The following is a 20,121-nucleotide window of genomic DNA, read 5'->3' on the forward strand; positions in this document are numbered from 1 at the left end:
ATGTAGGGCTTCTAGGGTGAAACAAACCACTATATAGGCATATTGCGTTTTATTACACTTTGTAGATACTGTGTTTTGGGTTTTTGTTGTTATTTATTTGTTTGGTTGTTTTTTTGCAAGTTAAAAATCTGTGGCAATCCTGTGTCCAGCAAATCTATTGACACCATTTTTGTGTACTTATACTGTGTCTGTCATGTTTTGGTAATTCTCAAATATTATAATTTTTAAATTACTTTTAAATGTATTATGTGATGTAAAATGTATGGTATTGCCTGTCGTCGGGGGGAGGGAATAGAGGGAGGGGGGGTAATTTGGAAAAATGAATACAAGGGATAATATTATAAAATATATATATATATATATAATTAAAAAAAAATGTATTATGTGATCTGTGACTACTGATCTTTGATGTTAAAATTCTAATTGTTTTGGGGAACTACAAACCATACCCATATAAAATAAAGAATTTAATAAATGTTGTAGGTATTTTGATTAATCCACTAACATTCCCATATCTTTCTCCTTTTCATCAGGCCTCTTATCCCTAACGCATAGCAATACTGAAAATCAATTTAGTTGACAAAGCAGCAATAGGGTTGAAAAGACTGACTCCAATTTTGAAAAAAGTTCTGCTGTGGCTAAGATGCTACCAAACTTTTTAGTTCAGTCTTTGGGATTTTCCAAGTATATCATCATGTTATCTGCAAAAAGTAATAGTCTTATTACTTCATTCCCTATTCTGATTCCTTCACCTTTTTCTTCTATTGCTGCTATGATTTCCGATTATACAGTTAACAGTGGGCATCCTTTGTTTTACCCTAATCTTACTGGGAAGGATTCTAATATCCACCTTTATGAATAATGCTTGTTTATGGTTTCAGATAAATAGTTTTATAAATTTAAGGAAAAATTCATTTATGCCAATACTTTCAAACACTTTTAAAAGAAATGTATTATACTTTATCCAAAGCTTTACCTGCATCTACTGATAAAATTCTTATTTTCCTTATCTTAAACCATCCTTGAATTCCTGGGTATAAATGCCACTTGATCACAGGGTATAATCTTTGTAATATATTGTCATAATCTTTGAGCTAGTATTTTATTTAGGATTTTTGCATCTATATTCATTAATGGAACTGGTCTATAATTTTATTTTTCTTTTTGCTCTTCCTCGTTTAACTATCAAAATCACATTTGTTTCATAAAAGGAGTCTGGTAGGATTCCTTCTTTTCCCACTATTCTAAATAATTTATTTAACATTGGAATTAGTTGATCTTTAAATGTATACCAGAATTTACTTGAAAATCCATCTGGTTCTAGTGGTTTTTTTTTCCTCAGGAAGCTTATTTATAAGCTCATTGACAGTTCAAATAGATCAATTTAGACATTCTATTCCTCTTCTGCTAATCTAGGCAATTTATATTTTTGTAAAGTCCTTTTTTGCATGTAAATTGCTAAATTTATTGGCATATAATTGAGCAAAATAGCTCCCCATAATTGCTTTAATTTTATCTTCATTAGTGACATATTCACCCCTTTTATTTTTGACACTAGTGATTTGGCTTTCTTCTCTTTTTTAATCAAATTAACCAATTGTTCACCTACTTTTTCCCCCGTTAATAAAGCCAACTTTAATAAAGCCATTATTAATTCAATGGGTTTTTAACATTCAATTTATTTAATCCAACTTTAATTTTTAGGATTTATAATTTAGTATTTAATTGGGGATTTTCAGTTTTCTAGTACATTTTTTTTAGCTACATACCTAAATTATAAATCTCCTTTCTATATTTTATTGATACAAGCATACATACACACACACACACACACACACACACACGTTTTTCCTCTGATCACTGTTTTTGTTGTATTCCATAGTCTCATGATTGTCATTCTCTTTAAAGAAGTTACTGATTGTTTTAAGATTAGGTTATTTAATCTCCTATTTACTTTTAGCCTATATTTATGTGATCCTTTAAATATATTTACTGCATTGTGATCTGAAAAGGATACTTTTAACTTTACAATTTTTATATCCTAATAAAGATGTAGTCCTTTCTATTTCCATTTAACTAATTCCAGATTTCTATCATTTCCAGCTTATCTAAAATTCTATTTCCTTCCTTGACTTCATATTTAATTTTTTTGTTAGATTTATCTTGTTCTTAGAGGGGAAGATTAAAATTCCCCACTTATAGTATTACTATTTCTACCTGTAATTCATTTAATTAAAAAAAATTAATTTTTTTACATTAAAATTTTTTTAAAGTATTTGGTGAAGATAGATTCAAATTAATATTGTTTCATTGTCTACCATAATTTTTTTTAAAATTTGTAATGTAAAAAAATGCTATCAAACAGCATATCCTACTCCAGAGAAATCTTTCATGAAAGAGTCAATTGATGAGGCAAAACTTCATTGTTTCATTTTAGAAATTGTCACAGTAACTTTAGCCTTAAGCAATTAACATCCAGATCAGTCAAGCAGCTGTCGATATTGTGGCACAATTTTCCACAAGCATAAAGATTATATAACATGCTGAAGGCTCAAATTATGGTTAGCATTTTAAAAAATATTTTAAAAATAAGATGTACATTTTTAAGATATAATGCTATTACACACTTAATAGGATTAATATTACAAATTTAACTTTTACATGCACTGGAAAAGTAAAAAAGTCATATGATTTGTTTTTTTACAGTGGCATGGAACCAAACCTGCAATGTTTCTGAGGTATGTCTGTATATTCTTTCCAAGAGGATAATATACACTAGCAAATCAATTGAGATTTCCTGCAGTTGTATAAGTTTTCTAAGACAGTCCTACAATGTCCCAATTTTCTTGGATTGATATCTAAATACTGGCTACAGAAGCAAAGTGGATTGGTTGTTTCAGGGCTAGCAAAAGGAATAACTCTTGCATCCAAACCATCTTTGCATTTTGATATACTCTTTCTCAAAAAGGCAAAGGCTGTACTCAAGGTTATCTAAGCCTCAGATCACAGATTTCAAATGAAAGTCAAGGCAAGAACATTTGCCAGCAATGAGCAGGGGAAGAGAGGGCATCCTTAATAGTCTCTTTGTCAGAAACAGATGGAAAGAAAAGCCAGCATCTTTCTAAAAGACATTTTGAGCAGTTTCATAATCAATCCAATCCTTTCAGATTTACAGGAATTTCTTACCATTTATGCCTTATTACTATACTAGAAAATAAAACTCTTTGTAATTTGGGATGTCATTCTCTATTTAGTGTTAATTAAAAACAAAATTAAATTGTTTTATCCAGTAGATTTTATCCAATTTCTGGTATGTTTGATAATTACTACTTTGAAATATAGTTGGAAAAATCTGGAAATGTCAAAGCCCCCTTTTTACATTCCTCTTAATATTTGATATTTTTCATCTTTTTATTTCTCTGAATGATTTTTATCATTTTTTAATTCTATAAAGTATATTTTTTGAAATTTTGATTACTATAGCACCTAAATATATAGAATAATTTGGGTAATATTTTTATAGAGAAGTTGCAAGTCTTAGTAAACAAAGTGGAGAACTTATAAAGACAGATCCTCCCATGACACTTAGTTTTGTAGCCACAGAAGAATCACTACCTTTCTGAGACAAGTAAGTCTTTAACATTTATATGTAAAAGTTTCTGTCTTTCACAATGGAAGGAGTTCCCATGCCTAAAAAACAACAACAGAAGCTAACATCCATAGAATGCCTTATCATATGTCAGGCATAACACAGTTTTAAAATCATTATGTCATTTGATCATCAAAACAACTCTGGGAGGTAGATGCTATTACATCCCATTTTGCAAACTGGGACAAGCAGAGTTAAGTGACAAATCCAGGGTCACATAGCTAAAAAGTATCTGGATCTGGATTTGAACTCGGGTCTTCCTTACTGCAAGCCTAGCATTCCATCTATGGCACCACCTACCTGCTTTATTGATATAGCTACTACTTCTGCCACATTAACATTACCCAACCATAAACACGGAATCTTTCCAACTACTGTCTCCTCTTATTTCAATTAAAAATTTTGTAATTAATTTATAAGTCTTCCTTATATTAGCATATAAACTCCTAATTACTTATTCTATTTTGCCATGTTACATTGACCTTTTCTAAAAAAAAAAAAAAAAAAAAACCACAGTAATTATAATTCAGGAACTCCAAGGACTCTACTCAATAAGAACAAAAACTGGAAAGCTGGTCGAGGAAAAATTTAGTCCAGCATCTAAAACTGTAGAGAATAAAATGCAACAAAGGCAAACAATTATATTTTCTATGGGTAAGAGAACAGTTTATTTAGTGACATGTATCACCTTTTAACAAAGTGGGTCACTCTGATCATCTTAGTAAAGCCAAAGACGGTCATGAGAAGAAAAGGACTATTTAAAAGGAGGTGTCTAGTTTGTAAGATCAAAATTGTTTACTAGGAGCTAGGAAAGATAGACTGGCCTTCAAATGTGGCCTCTCTAGAGCTAAGAAATGTTTGTTGCTTTATGGGCCTCAACTACCTTTAATAATCTTGACTAGAAATTTGGAACCACCTAAATCAAAACTATCCCCTTGGGAACAACCAAACCACCCTTATTTTCCAATATACTAAGGATATAAAATCATCTTAAGAAGAAATTTAAAACACTATCAGCAACTTTACAAACTGATCAAGATATCTAAAAATCAGAAAAATGAAAAATTTAAAAGCCCAAAGGCATCATACACACCAAGTAAGCAGTGATGGGCAAGAACTGGGAAAATTTATTGTAGAAGGATATGTGGGAAAGAAAATTCCCTCAGCTGCTGTGAAATGGAGCAATGAAATGGTCCAACTATGTTAGTAAATAATTTGGAATTGTATATAAAGTTATTAAGCTGTTCATACTTTCAGACCCAGAGATTCCATCACTAGGACTATATTCTAAAAAGGCATCAGGATAATTTTTGCAAAGGGAGCTATAAAATTTTAACTAAAGAAATAGATTTGTTTTTTAGTAAAACAGTATCAATGGGACACTTAATAAGTGACAAGACAGTATGAAAAATTACAAAATATAATTTACTTTTCCAGCCCCAAATAACCTTGCAATCCAGTTGCAAAGATAAAAACAAACTCAATAAAACTAAGCATTAGAGTAAATAAAATGAAATAACATTTTATATCAAAAAGTTCCATGGGCTGCTTAAGTGCTGCCCAAACCAGATTAAAATGTAACTGACATGTTTAACAAAATAAAAATAAAATCAAGAGATAATAATTTCTGATTTTCTAATTATTATTAGAAAACATTTCTATCAGTTTGATACCACTTTACAAGTTGAGTGCTAGAGAAGTTCAGAAGATGGTAAAATTAGCTAGTCTTAAAGTATGGAGAGGATCCAAATAGGCTTAAAGGCCAAAACATTTTAAAAGGATGGGAACATCATCAATTTTGAGTTTAAAGATTTTGAGATGTCATCTAGCCCAGTGATTCTCAAAGTATGATCCACACTACTGAGAATGCCCTAGATCCAGAAATTCCAAATTATTTTCATAATAATATTAAAACATTATTTGCTTTTATCACTCTCACCCTTTCATATTTACACACTGGGTTTTTCCAGAGACTGTATGACATATGAAATAAAGATTCAGCTGCAAACATGAAGATGAAGTTAATATCTTGTCCAAAGAATTTTGCTTTACAAATAGATGTATCTATAGAGATGGCTGCACTTATTTTTCTTTGTTATTTTAATCTGGCATTAGCACCAATAAATCATGGAAAAATCTTCATCTAAATACATACTTGGCAATACATACATCCAAGTGGTATTAAAAATATTAACATATCTAATACTTCAATCTCATGGTTTGTCCAAAACAGGTGTGCTGACATCTGTACTAATGATGTAAATACAATGGTAGGTAGAATTTGCTGTTATCTTAGTTCAAATCAAGTAAGTGGCAGACACCAGATTATACTACTAGTGATAATATTCTTCACTATCATGTACTTAGTATAAATGAATGAATAAATAAATAAGTGAAAGCAAATTAGCACTTTTTAAATACTGGTTTCACTTTAAAAATGTCTTTGATAAAACAACATTACTTTTATTAAATATTGAATGTTGAAGACACATCTTTTAAATATACTGTTTGAAGAATTAAGAAGTATATATAAAATATTTATACCATATGATGGTTATCTTGAAAAAAAGCACTTACACAATTGTTTGATTTTTCAAATGGGAACTAATTATTTTTTATTGGAACTATTTACTTTTTTATGGGAACACACTTTTTACTTGAAAAAATTTATAAAACTATGGTTATGCAGATGTAAGTATTTGACAGACATTTTCACAAAAAATAGCAAAAATAAACCTGTCATTTCAAGAAAATTAAAATTTTGGAAAACTTATCTATTTTTTTTTAGATTGTTAAGTTTCCAATATTTAAAGAATTTTATTAAAGAAATCAATGCTGCTATTAACGAATGTGGGGTTTTTTGGTATTATATGATAAAATATCTATTATTTGGAACTCTATTTATCTCAATCTTTTTTTCAAATGATCAGTGCATGGTATTACTACTTTAAAGTACATACTTTAAAATTTTACTAAATACTAAAAAACAATCCCTGTGAGTTCCTCAATAATTTTTAAGAGCACAAATGAGACCAAAACACTTGAGAACTAATCCAATCCAATCCTTTCAAATTAGAAATGAGCAAACTGAATCCAAAAGGTTAAATGACTTGTTTTAGGTAACAATCAGCATTCATGTTTCTTTCAGGTCTGACTTCAGAACTCCTTACTGAAAGAAATAGTCATCTCAGTGGAATATGTACAATTACTTAATACAAAATATCATAAAGCCCACATTTTAAAATAAATATTTGTTATTTTATTGTGTATATATTGTTTTGTTAAAGCATGATTTTGAAGGTATATAATGACTAATCACAAGATGAGAAATGTTATATATGTGGAACACTACATATATTGTCAGTCTTCTGGTTTTACTTATTAGCTGTTAAGAAATCTATGATATGAACAGACAATTTTCAGATGATGAAATTGAAATTATTTGCACTCATATGAAAGAGTGTTCCAAATCCCTATCGATCAGAGAAATGCAAATTAAGACAACTCTGAGATACCACTACACACCTGTCAGATTGGCTAAGATGACAGGAACAAATAATGATGAATGTTGGAGGGGATGTGGGAAAACTGGGACACTGATCCATTGTTGGTGGAGTTGTGAGCAAATCCAACCATTCTGGAGAGCAATCTGGAATTATGCCCAAAAAGTTATCAAAATGTGCATACCCTTTGATCCAGCAGTGCTACTACTGGGCTTATATTCCAAAGAAATACTAAAGAAGGGAAAGGGACCTGTATGTGCCAAAATGTTTGTGGCAGCCCTCTTTGTAGTGGCTAGAAACTGGAAACTGAATGGATGCCCATCAATTGGAGAATGGTTGGGTAAATTATGGTATATGAATGTTATGGAATATTATTGTTCTGTAAGAAAGACCAGTAAGATGAACACAGAGAGGCTTGAAGAGACTTACATCAACTGATGCTGAGAGAAATGAGCAGTACCAGGAGATCACTATACACTTCAACAATGATACTGTATGAGGATGTATTCTGATGGAAGTGGATATCTTCAACATGGAGAAGATCTAATTCAGTTCCAGCTGATCAATGATGGACAGAATCAGCCAACACCCAGAGAAGGAACACTCGGAAATGAGTGTAAACTGTTTGCATTTTTTGTTTTTCTTCCCAGGTTATTTTTACCTGCTGAACCCAATTCTTCCTTTGCAACAACAACAACAAAAAATTCAGTTCTGCACATATATATTGTATCTAGGATATACTATAACATATTTAATATGTATGGGAATGCCTGCCATCTAGGGGAGGGGGTGGAGGGAAGGAGGGGAAAATTCGTAACAGAAGGGAGTACAAGGGATAATGTTCTAAAAAATTACCTATGCATATGTACTGTCAAAAAATGTAATTATTATGAAATTAAATTTTTAAAAAATTTTTTTTAATCTGTCATGAAATCTCAAGAAGTCTGGGGATAGAGGAAGGGGGTTAGGACAGGAATGGATATATAAAAATTACTAGGATATTGAAACAAAGGCATCCATAAGATTTATTTATAAAAGTCTGATGTAGAAAAAAAATATATACATTACTAATTTACCTCTTGTTCAGTCATATCTGACTTTTCATGACTCTATGTTGGGATTTTCTTGATATAGACACTGGGATGGCTTGTCATGTCCTTGTCCAGTTCAATGAAAGATGATTTAAACTGGGATAAACGGGGTTAAGTGACTTGCCCAAGGTCATATAGCTACTAAGTGTCTGACTGAATTTTAACTCATCAAAGACAAGCCTGATTCCAAGCTCTATCCACTTCACCATCTAGCTGCCCCCGCACATAAGTAGACATATATAAAAGGAAAAAAATATATAAAGCTGAAAGAACAGAAGGAACAGCAAAACATATCATCACCTTTGCCATATCTGACAACATTTACTTTATGTTCTGTACATAATAGTCCATCCAATACTTTCTTCTGAGTAAATTCCTGGGAATTTATAATTAGTCACTGCACAAAGAGACTGTTCTGAAGTCTTTCATGCTACTTTTCCTTTACAATGTTGTGATTTTTTATGATCACACACACAAACAAAATGCTGCTATAAATGAAATATTTTCTTCTTTGAGGAAGAAATACAATAGTGATATTATTGAGTCAAAAGCTATATCTGAGTGAGTGCTTTTTCTAATTTAATTCTAATTTGTTTTCTAGAATTGATGAGGGTTGTGGTCTATTTAAGACTAGTCCTTTCGGATTGATTTATTCCTTTATGATTCCCAACCCCTCCTAAGCTGAAGAAGCTAGGACTTTGATTCACAAATCCTGGTCAAAAGTACCCTTCTGAATTCCAATAGGAGATATCCCGCTCTCCCAGCCCCCATTGGATCTGAGCCAACTTGGGCTGTCCCAGCCCCCACCTAGCAAATTCTAGCCCTCTATGAAACCCAGCCAGGAGCCAACCTGGGACTTTATCCACGGCCTCTTTAGCTATAAAAGGGCCAAGCTGGAGTCATCTCTTGGCAGAGATCCCAAACATGGCAGCCAAAGGATCTCTGCTCACCGGAATCCTGGTTCTGGTGCCTTCTTATCTCCACCTTCACCTTTTTCTAATTAGACTTTAACTTTACTTCCAAACCCCATAATAAACCTTTTTTATCATTCTAGGTTTTCGGGTCTGTAAATTCTTTTACAGGGGACTCTTGAGCCACTATTAGACCTCATTTAACTCTGTATCCTTGCCCCAAATCCAAAGGGGTTGTAGGGGAGCTCTATTTGACTCCCTGTACCCCGAACCTGCCACTAAACCTCAATTAAACCTAATTTCATTTAGGTACCCCAATTCTAAACCTCATCAGAATCAGCAGAGCAATGCATAACTCCACCAAAAATGTTATTAATCTATGTCTTTCCATAAGTTTACAGTGGCCTTTCAACTTTTGACATCTTTGTAAATTTAATGAAAGCAAACTGAAACTTGAAAATTGTATTTCTTTTTTTTCCCCCCTGAGGCTGGGGTTAAGTGACTTGCCCAGGGTCACACAGTAGGAGGAAGTGTTAAGTGTCTGAGACCAGATTTGAACTCGGGTCCTCCTGTATTCAGGGCTGGTGCTCTATCCACTGCACCACCTAGCTACCCCCCCCAGAACTGTATTTCATTTAGAAGTTTAAGTATATTAATCACTAAGTTTATTATTAATGAAATGATTCTATAGTTGTCAATAAGTATTTCTTCTTTGGAAGATTTGGTATTTGATTATATCTGTAGTGAAGAATGGTTTAAATCTTTTATATAAAATATATATATGTGTGTGTATATATATAATTGTTTATATGCCACTTGATATCAATTTATTATGCCTCACTCAACAGCTTCTCCCAATATGGTTGTATTTTATCTATGCAAATGCTTTTGAAATTGATAGAGAAAACATTTATTAAGCACTTATTATATGTGGCAACTAAGATGCTTAGCCCTGAGAACTTTGAGGAATTCTTCTAAGGAAAGACAAATAATAATAATAATAATAGTAATAATAATAATAATAATAATAATAATAATAATAATAATAATAATGATAATATGAGAAGAGAAAAATCATGCTACTGAAGTGGGTTGTGGTCCCTTTAAGAAACTGTATTTCCTATTGATTTGTGATTCCTTTCTGATTCCCAACCCCTCCTGGTTACCCAATTATCAATCCAGGATGCCAAGGCTTTTGATTCACAAATCCTGGTCAAAAGCAACCCTTTGAATTCCAACCGAAGATCCGGGCTCGTCCCAGCCCCCATTCTGATGATCTGCTCAGTTTCCCAACCCCCACCAAGACAAGCAATATAATGAGCTTCCATCAGCTAATGTCTTTGCAGATGGACCTTGGCAGTTCCCTTTACTACCAGGTCTTTCTGCCCATTAGAAATACTCTTTTCAGAGCCATATTATCTTTACCCTCACCTATTTCCCTAACCAGACTTTAACCTTACTTCCAATCCCCATAATAAACCTCTTTATCAATCTAGGTTTTCAGGTCTGTAAATACCTTTATAGAGAACTTCTTGCGCCACCAGAAGGGAGTCCCCAAAACTCCCTACTCTTGTGCCGAAGCCTATCCTGAATCCCGAACCTGCCACTAGACCTCATTTAACTCCCTGACCACCAGAAACCCTAATTTCATTTGGGTTCCCCAAATCTAAACCTCATCACTATCACATACCTAATGCAGAGATTCAGAAACTGGGCTTAGTTGAAGTGAATAGTTGAGTACAGAAGCCACAGACATTGACAACAGAAGGCAGTCCAGGATTGCAAGATGTCTCAATTTCTAGACTCAAGAAATCTGACTTCTAGACATCCTGATAATTCTGCATTCCCCTTTCCAATTTTATAATAATAAAGCAACTCTGATAGTTTCATAGAAGTGGTTTTTCAATCAACCAGCTAGTTGTTTAATAAAAACTTTGCCAACAAGAGGGTAGTCTTTACTCTCAAATATTATTTGGACTTTTTTTTTATGATTATTGTACTTGCCATTGCTTATAGTTAAGATTACATGTCCATTTGGATCTTATTTTGATATAATATTTGCATTAAATCCTATTACTGCCAAATTACTTTATAGCTGTCACAACAATTTTTGTTAACTAGGGAGTCAAGATCCCAGCAGTTTGGGTCTTTTAATCTGAATTCATCTGAACTCCCACCTATTATCTTCAATTGCTTTTGCACCTCACTTACACAGTTGGTTTAGTTGTTGTTGTTGTTGTTGTTTTTAATGGTTAACCAAGGTTCAAAAGTTTCAATTATAACATAATCTGAAACTTGGTGATGTTAAAAGAGTCCCTTCAGTACTTTTTTTATTATTTCTCTTTAGATGTTTGGAATTTTTGATTCTTCAGGTAAATTTTATTTTTATTTTATTAAGAATATAAAATAACTTTATTAGGATGACACTTTAATTCAGGTATAGTAATTTCTATTACAACACCATAACATGACCCCAACAAATCTCCAATTTAAAAATATCTTTATTTCTGTAATAACTGTTGAGTTGCTATAAATTTCGAATATGCAGCCAGTGATAGTAATAATATCACTGAGGCCTCTGTCCTGTTAAATGTTTTATTAAAAATTTGTCATCTCTTTTATTTGTTGATTTCTTAATAGGACGATTTCTTTTTGTTCTTAAGCTGATTTTATAGTTGAGTCTTTTTCCTTTATTCCTTTAGTCACAGCAAGTTAAACATGAGTAGAGGAAATTTTTTATATTATTAATCACTTTATTATTTAACTTATTTTCTTTATAAGAGATAGCACTACATAATTTATCTTAAATGTCAGTCAATAGCATTTATTAAGCACCTACTACAGGACAAAAACTGTGCTGTTCTTGGGATGCAAAGAAAGACAAAAAGAGTTCCTGCTCTTGAGGAGCGCATATTCTAATGGAGAAGACATTAAGTAAACAAATATCTGTAAAAAAGCTACACACCAGATAAAATAGGAAATAATTAACAAAGAGGGATTGAGAAAAACTTCCCTTAAAAAGTGAAATTTCAGGCAGTACTAAGAAAGGAAATTAGGGAAGCTAAAAGGCAGAGAACTTTCTAAGAAGCAGGAATACAGAAAATGCTCCAAGATCAAGGATAGAGTTTCTTGTTCAAGAAACAAAGAGACCAGTGTCACTAGATCAAAGAATACATGGGGTAATTGTAAGAAGAAAAGAGAAAAAAACTGGATTATTCCTAGGGTACCATAAAATTAGTTACTGAGTGGGAACTGGGGCATATGGGGTTTGACATGGTCAGACTTGCACTTTAGGAAAATTACTTTGGTGAAGGAATGAAAGATGAATTGGAGTGAGCCAATTGTAACAACAAAAGAATAAGGCTATAAAGGCCTCCAAAGGAGTAGTGGGGATGGGATAATAGTATCAAAGAGACAGAAAGGGGAGCACATTTGAGATATGATGAAAAGGTAAAATATACAGGTCCTAGCAGCAGATTGGCTAAGGGGATGAGAAAGGAATTGAGGATAACTCCTAGACTGTGAGCCTAGGAGACAGAGGATGGTAGTATCTACAACATTAATAAGGTGATTTGCAAATGTAGGCAGTTTAGGAGGGGAAAAAAAATGAATTCAGTTTAGGCATAGTGAGGATAAGCTATCCAAGGTTGAGGTGTTTGAAAAGCAACTGAAAGTCTTAAAGTTTGGAGGTCTGCAGAAAGGATGGGGCTGGATGGATAGCTGAGGAATCATCTGCATGCAGATGAGAATTGAATACATGAGGTTTTTTTTGTTTGGTTAGGAGGGTCATTCTGATATAATATAGTGGATAGAGAAATGGCCTCAAAACAGATGAAATCACAGATTAGGGATTCTTTAAGTGTACAAAATTTTATTTATAATCATTTTTCTTTTTTCAATGACACTGTGATCTCAGCTTCAAACACCAACAAAATTTACTAAACATACTTCATTTGATTAACACAAGTTACCAGTTAGCAGGAAACACTTAACACTTCTGTGTGAAAAGGAATTGTCAGCAGTGAAAAAAAGAATTGTCAGCAGCCAAAAGCAATATACATTCAGAATATATGCTACTTTGTAAAGCAATTTTCAATAAAATCCTAGCAAGAAAACTAGATCAGAAAGTTCACTAAGACTTTGTAGGAACTAAAACAAGAAGATAAAGATGGTTCAAATTGAAAAAACATTTTATATAATTAATCACATTGAGAGGAGGGCACTAATTACAGAATCAGAAGTGATTAAATAGTCACAGGAACCCCTGACCCCTCCAACCCCTTTTAATCTGGTTAATTTTCACTACTTGCTCAAGTGGAAGTAGTAAAGGTTTGCTAGATTCTAGTCAAGCCAATTTAGTTGACTTATTGCAAATGTGTTTGCTTAAGTTTATTGTGGTTAGCTTGTTAACAATGTTTGCAAAAGCTTGCTTGAGCGACATGAGCACTCTATTGTAATGTTTGTACAAAGAATTTCATTTTTCCCAAACCCATCAGAACTTCATAAACTAAAATTTAGGTTATAGGTTCAATCTATCTTAGTCAATGATATTATGAGAAACCACATAATCCCTTCACAATAAGGACTTATTTAGAGGTAAGTAATCTATTAAACCAGAGGGGTTTCTAAAATAACTCAGTAGACTTGGTTTACCTCAAGGCTTTCTCAATCAACAAATGGAGATAGTCAGTTTGGAGGCTTTCAGAATATCTCCAAATCATTAAATAATTAGTCAGGTTAAGTACTCGAAGCAGTTGAGTAAAGGTCAAGGGCTTATATCTCAGTTTTTCTGCTGGAAAAGAAAGTCTCTTCTTCCCAGAGCCTTAGTGCTGAGTCTTAAATTACTCAAAGTTATTATTCTGAGAAGTCCTCAGTTTCCCGTTTTACTGATTTGTAAAGGAAAATGAATCAAAGTTTCCTCAATACAATTAGGTATAAAACAAGGGTTATCCCATTTTCCCCTCTTGTCATTTTACACAATTCTTGAAATAGTAGCCAAAGCAATCAGAAAGTAACATTAAAGGTAAATAAATATATCAAGTAGTAGCAAAGATGAGACAAAATTATCCTTCTATACAAGTCAGCATAATTGTTTGCTTAGAAAATACCAGAGAATCAGCAAAGAAAGTGAAACCAAATAACACAATGAATGGAAATGTCTTAGGGGTCAAGAAAAGCTGAATCCTATTATGTTATGTATCATACTAGCTATATGACTGGCAAGTCATTTAACCTTTCCAGGTCTCCAGACAACTCTACAAGACTAAATTCCAAAGCAACTACCAATATACCAAATCCCCTCCCACCCACCCACCCACCCCCAAAGATAGCAAAATAAAATATAGACTTGCTTCTCTATTCACCAAAGCTCTGAGATTTATTCATTTTTGTTGAAGCACTTAGGGTTAAGTGACTTGCCCAAGGTCACACAGCTAGAAAGTGTTAAGTGTCTGAGACCAGATTTGGACTGAGGTCCTCCTGACTTCAGGGCTGGTGCTCTATCCACTACGCCACCTAACTGCCCCCAAAAGCTCTATGATCTTAAGAAAAATAAGTTAAGAATGAATAAAACTAATATTTTCAGGTCTCAAAGTAGCAGTCCAGTGTTTGATAAACTCAAAAATATTCAATTATATGACAAAGAAAAACCTATTTGATAGGAATTGCCAGGAAGAATTGGAAGCAGCATCTTGCCCACAGACCACACAATAAGCTTCAAATTAATATGTAAAAAAAAAAAATCACTTCGGGGAAAAAAAAATAGAGAATACAAAGGCGTATGTTTTACCACAATGGTTATTTGAAGAATTACTTTTTTTTTTTTTTAATTCATTTTTCCAAATTATCCCCTCCCTCCCTCTACTCCCTCCCCCCATGACAGGTAATCCTATACATTTTACATGTGTTACAATATAACCTAGATACAATATATGTGTGTAAATACCATTTTCTTGTTGCACATTAAGTATTAGCTTCCGAAGGTATAAGTAACCTGGGTAGATAGACAGTAGTGCTAACATTTTACATTCACTTCCCAGTGTTCCTTCTCTGGGTGCAGTTATTTCTGTCCATCATTGATCAACTGGAAGTGAGTTGGATCTTCTCTATGTTGAAGATTTCCACTTCCATCAGAATACATCTTCATACAACATTGAAGTGTACAGCGATCTTCTGGTTCTGCTCATTTCACTCAGCATCAGTTGATGTAAGTCTCTCCAAGCCTCTCTGTATTCCTCCTGCTGGTCATTTCTTACAGAGCAATAATATTCCATAACATTCATATACCACAATTTACCCAACCATTCTCCAACTGATGGACATCCATTCAGTTTCCAGTTTCTAGCCACTACAAAGAGGGCTGCCACAAACATTTTGGCACATACAGGTCCCTTTCCGCTCTTTAGTATTTCTTTGGGATATAGGCCCAGTAGTAGTACTGCTGGGTCAAAGGGTATGCACAGTTTGATAACTTTTTGGGCATAGTTCCAAATTGCTCTCCAGAATGGCTGGATTCTTTCACAACTCCACCAGCAATGTATTAGTGTCCCAATTTCCCCACACCCCCTCCAACATTCATCATTATTTGTTCCTGTCATCTTAGCCAATCTGACAGGTGTGTAGTGGTATCTCAGAGTTGTCTTAATTTGCATTTCTCTGATCAGCAGTGATTTGCAACACTCTTTCATATGAGTGGAAATAGTTTCAATTTCATCATCTGAGAATTGTCTGTTCATATCCCTTGACCATTTATCAATTGGAGAATGGTTTGGTTTCCTATAAATCAGGGTCAGTTCTCTATATATTTTGGAAATGAGACCTTTGTCACAACCTTTACTTTTAAAAATATTTTCCCAATTTGTTACTTCCCTTCTAATCTTGTTTGCATTAGTATTGTTTGTACAGAAACTTTTTAGTTTGATGTAATCAAAATCTTCTATTTTGTGATCAATAATGATCTCTAGTTCTCCTCTGGTCATAAATTCCTTCCTCCTCCACAGGTCTGAGAGGTAGACTATTCTCTGTTCCTCTAATCTATTTATGATCTCATTCTTTATGCCTAAATCATGGACCCATTTTGATCTTATCTTGGTATATGGTGTTAAGTGTGGATCCATATCTAATTTCTGCCATACTTATTTCCAGTTTTCCCAACAGTTTTTTCCAAACAATGAATTTTTGTCCCTAATGTTGGTATCTTTGGGTTTGTCAAAGATTAGATTGCTATAGATGTACCCTTTTTTTGTCCTTTGTATCTAATCTGTTCCACTGATCTACCGTTCTATTTCTTAGCCAGTACCAAATGGTTTTGGTGACTGCTGCTATATAATATAGCTTTAGATCAGGTACACTTAGACCACCTTCCTCTGACTTTTTGTTTCATTAGTTCCCTTGCAATTCTCGACCTTTTATTTGAAGAATTACTTTTTAATATTTTCTTGATGTCTTTTAATTTCATAGTTCTACATATGATGTCCACCATGAAGAGAATAAGAAAAAAAAGTTAAAGAAAATCAATGGAGTAATCACATTTGATAATAATGCTAACATTTATATAGAGCAGTGGTCTTTTAAAACCTTTTAAATAGGGGCCAGTTCACCGTACCTCAGACTGTGGGAAGGCCTGACTATAGTAAAACAAAACCTCACACTCTGTCTCCACCCCTCAGCCTATTTGCCATAAGCAGGGCTGCCACATAAACATCCTCAGCAGGACGCTAGTTTGAGAACCTCTGATATAGAGCCTACTATGTTCAAGATACTGGGCTAAATCCTTTACAAATATCCCATTTTATCCTCACAATAACCCTGGGAAATAGGTGATGCTATTATCTCCAATTTACAAATGAGGAGGTTAAATGACTTGCACAACATCACACAGTTAATAAGTATCAGAGGCCAGGCAAATTCAGGTCTTTCTGAATCCATGCCTAACACTATTAACTATGCCGTCTAGCAGGACCAATAGACCCCAAACTCTGTATGCTTATAAAATCTTTTCTCTCTGGCAAAGCTCACTTATCATCACAAGATATTGATTTTTAGTTGTATTTTTCTTTATATTTGGATTTCTGCAATCATTTTAACTTAAACATAGAATGTTAGGATTCTTACAAGATGCTAAGTCACTTGACTGGAATGGGTAAGAGACAATTATTTAATTTAGCATGGTCCAGTATAATTGATCTGACCCTAGAAGGAGATGTTATAGGCCAGAACTTGAAATGAGGTACTAAGTGGAATTGAGGAGACAATGGCTAAATCTAACATAGCATTGATGTAATCCTACAACAAATAATGATTTCCTAGTGATGAAATGATTGGTGTATGCTCAATGTCCTGCAGCATATAAGCAAGGAGCTCCCACAAGCCCACTCTCGGAGGCAGAGTCAGATTCATTCCCACTTTCACCTTTGTGCTCGCTGGAGACATTGGGAAGACAAGAGGCTGAAGCTGGCAGAGACAAAGGACTAGCAGCAAGAATTCTGGGGAACCAAGGAGTGAGGAATGCCTCCACAAAATTAGCTGAGCCCCAAGTGAAGGAGATAAGATTTTGGAAGAGACAATAAAGGATTTGGACTTTAACTCCTGGCTGCATTTGGGGTTATTGAACTGAACTGAAAGAAAGGCTGCTCCCAGAAGCTCCCCAAGAAACCTGCTCCCAGAGAACAATTGTAATTTAGAGAAAAGAACATTACAATAGAACTAGTATTATTTGTAATGGGGGAAAAATGAGTTTCCCCAGTACAAACTGTTGTAAACCAAATATAGTCTCTCTAGTACTTGAAATACTAGCTAGAATAGTAAAACAAGAAATCACCACTAAAAGTATAAACATTGTCAAAAAGAAACAACATTCCCTAATTAGTCACCATCATTGTTGACTTAGAAAATCTCAGAGAATCAGTGGGACTTATTAATAGGCTTAATAAAATAAAGACTGTTTGCTATAGTACACCGAGACATAGGCCTAAGATTCAGGGAGATAAGAGTTCAAATCCAGCCATAATGCTTCCTTGTCTGACCTCGAGTTAATAAGTTACAAAAAGTATTCTAAAAGTCTTTTTTTAAAGTTTTAAGCTTTAATAGCCTAACGACTTTTGAGATGTTCTGTATTATTGACATAATCTAAGGAGGTCAAAACCAATTTTTTTTTTAAAAGTTCAATATAAAACAAGATATTGTTTTTAACATAATTGCTAGTTGTTTTCCACACTGGTTGTTCTAATGAACAATTAAGAGAATTCTTTTAAAAAATAAAGAGAAATAGGCAATCCCAAAAGACAAAAAACAGTGTAATGGGGAGGGGGGGAAGAGAGAAATCACTTTAGAGTCAGACACATGGGTTCAAAACTCATCTATGATGTTTACTGTGTAATCTTGAGTAAAGCACCCCAAGTTTCTGGACGTGTCTCTTCTTAGATCCTTTACATCTGTAAATACATAATCTTACAATGGCATAAAAGGAAAAAAAAATTACAAACAAAAAACTATGCAGACAAAAAAACTCATCTTATAAGGGAAAACTTTCAAATTTCACTGACAAAACCTTGATATCCAAGATACATAGAAACTTGATATCCAAAAATACAAAAACAACAAACTACCCTCCCCAATAGACTTAGTAAACAAAGGATTTAAACAAGTTCTGAAAAGCACTATCAACAATCATATGTGCAAGAATGCTTCAATGTTCTAATATAATTTGTATTTTAAAAAAGTAAAACCTCTCTGGAGATTTCACATTGAGTAAAAATTGTCAAATATGACAAAAATATAAAGTCAATAATTAAAGAATTATATAAAGACAAGCACATTGTCGATGCTCCTATAAATTAATCTAATCATTAGGTAAAACAATTCAAAGTTTCAAAAAAAAAAAAAAAAAGTGTTTCAAGAGATAATCTACCTCTTAGATTTGTGGAGAAGGGAGAAATTTATAGCTAAAGAACTAAAGATTATGAAATGCAAAATGGATAATTCTAACTACATTAAAAAGATTTTGCACAAATAATTTGTTCATATTAAGGTCAAAACCAGAAATGATAGAGGCAGTTAAGTAAGTAATACTTACTAGCTATATGACCCTGGGTAAATCATTTAACTCCAACTGCTTTGCAAAAGAAAGGTACAATACATACCAAAATATTTTTTTTTAATAATTTTTCAGCATCTACTGATGTGATTGTGGTTTTGTTTGTTTGTTTATTTTGCTGAGGCAATTGTAATTAAGTGACTTGCCCAGGCTCACACAGTTAGTAAGTATTAAGTGATGGGATCAAATTTGAACTCTGGTCCTCCTGACTTCAGAGCTGGTGCTCTATCTACTTTATCTAACTGCCCCTATTATTATTATTATTTTCTTTAGAGGGGTTATTAAGAGTCTATGTTTATGTTTTATTTATATTAAATCAATATGGTATTCCTGGTATAAATTCGGTCCATTCATTTAACTTTTTTTGGCCAATGATCAGTAAGAGTTTTAATTTGCAGTCAGTTTATGTAATGTTGGAGTAATGTTCTTTGAGTGAATGGATAATACTTAGTTTCCTTATTCAGGAATTATTAGTAAAATCATGGGTTCATTCTCTAACCCCATAAATTTACATATGTCCACTTTGGCATAGGGCAGTAAAATTACTTTATATATATACATTCATTAATTCATTTATTTAGAGAGGTAGTAATCCTCCCTCACTTTCCTTCCTCCCTCTTCTTGGAGTCTAGCAAAGAACCTATAACATTGATATTCCATAAATACCTTTTTATTCATAGGTATAAAAGTCAAATGTTTTATTATTTTTAAGATAAAATTGTAAATTTTGCATATATTTTGTGATCAATGTCACTCATTGATATATATCTTTGAATAAGTGCTCCAGGGGATCCAACCAAAAAAGTCATTTATCCCTTTGTATCTTCCAATGGAATTCCCAAGGGTATATCAATTGTCTGTTCCTCCCTCATTC

At 33.3% G+C, this 20,121-nt stretch overlaps 1 protein-coding gene across 11 annotated transcripts in view; it reads right to left on the reverse strand.

The window, feature by feature from the left end:
• Positions 1–20,121, reverse strand: part of SPIN1 (spindlin 1) — a 211,735-nt gene that overhangs the window by 37,483 nt on the left and 154,131 nt on the right. The window lies entirely within an intron of this gene.

Source organism: Sminthopsis crassicaudata, chromosome 1, assembly GCF_048593235.1.
Source record: "Sminthopsis crassicaudata isolate SCR6 chromosome 1, ASM4859323v1, whole genome shotgun sequence".
Taxonomy (NCBI): Eukaryota; Metazoa; Chordata; class Mammalia; order Dasyuromorphia; family Dasyuridae; genus Sminthopsis; species Sminthopsis crassicaudata.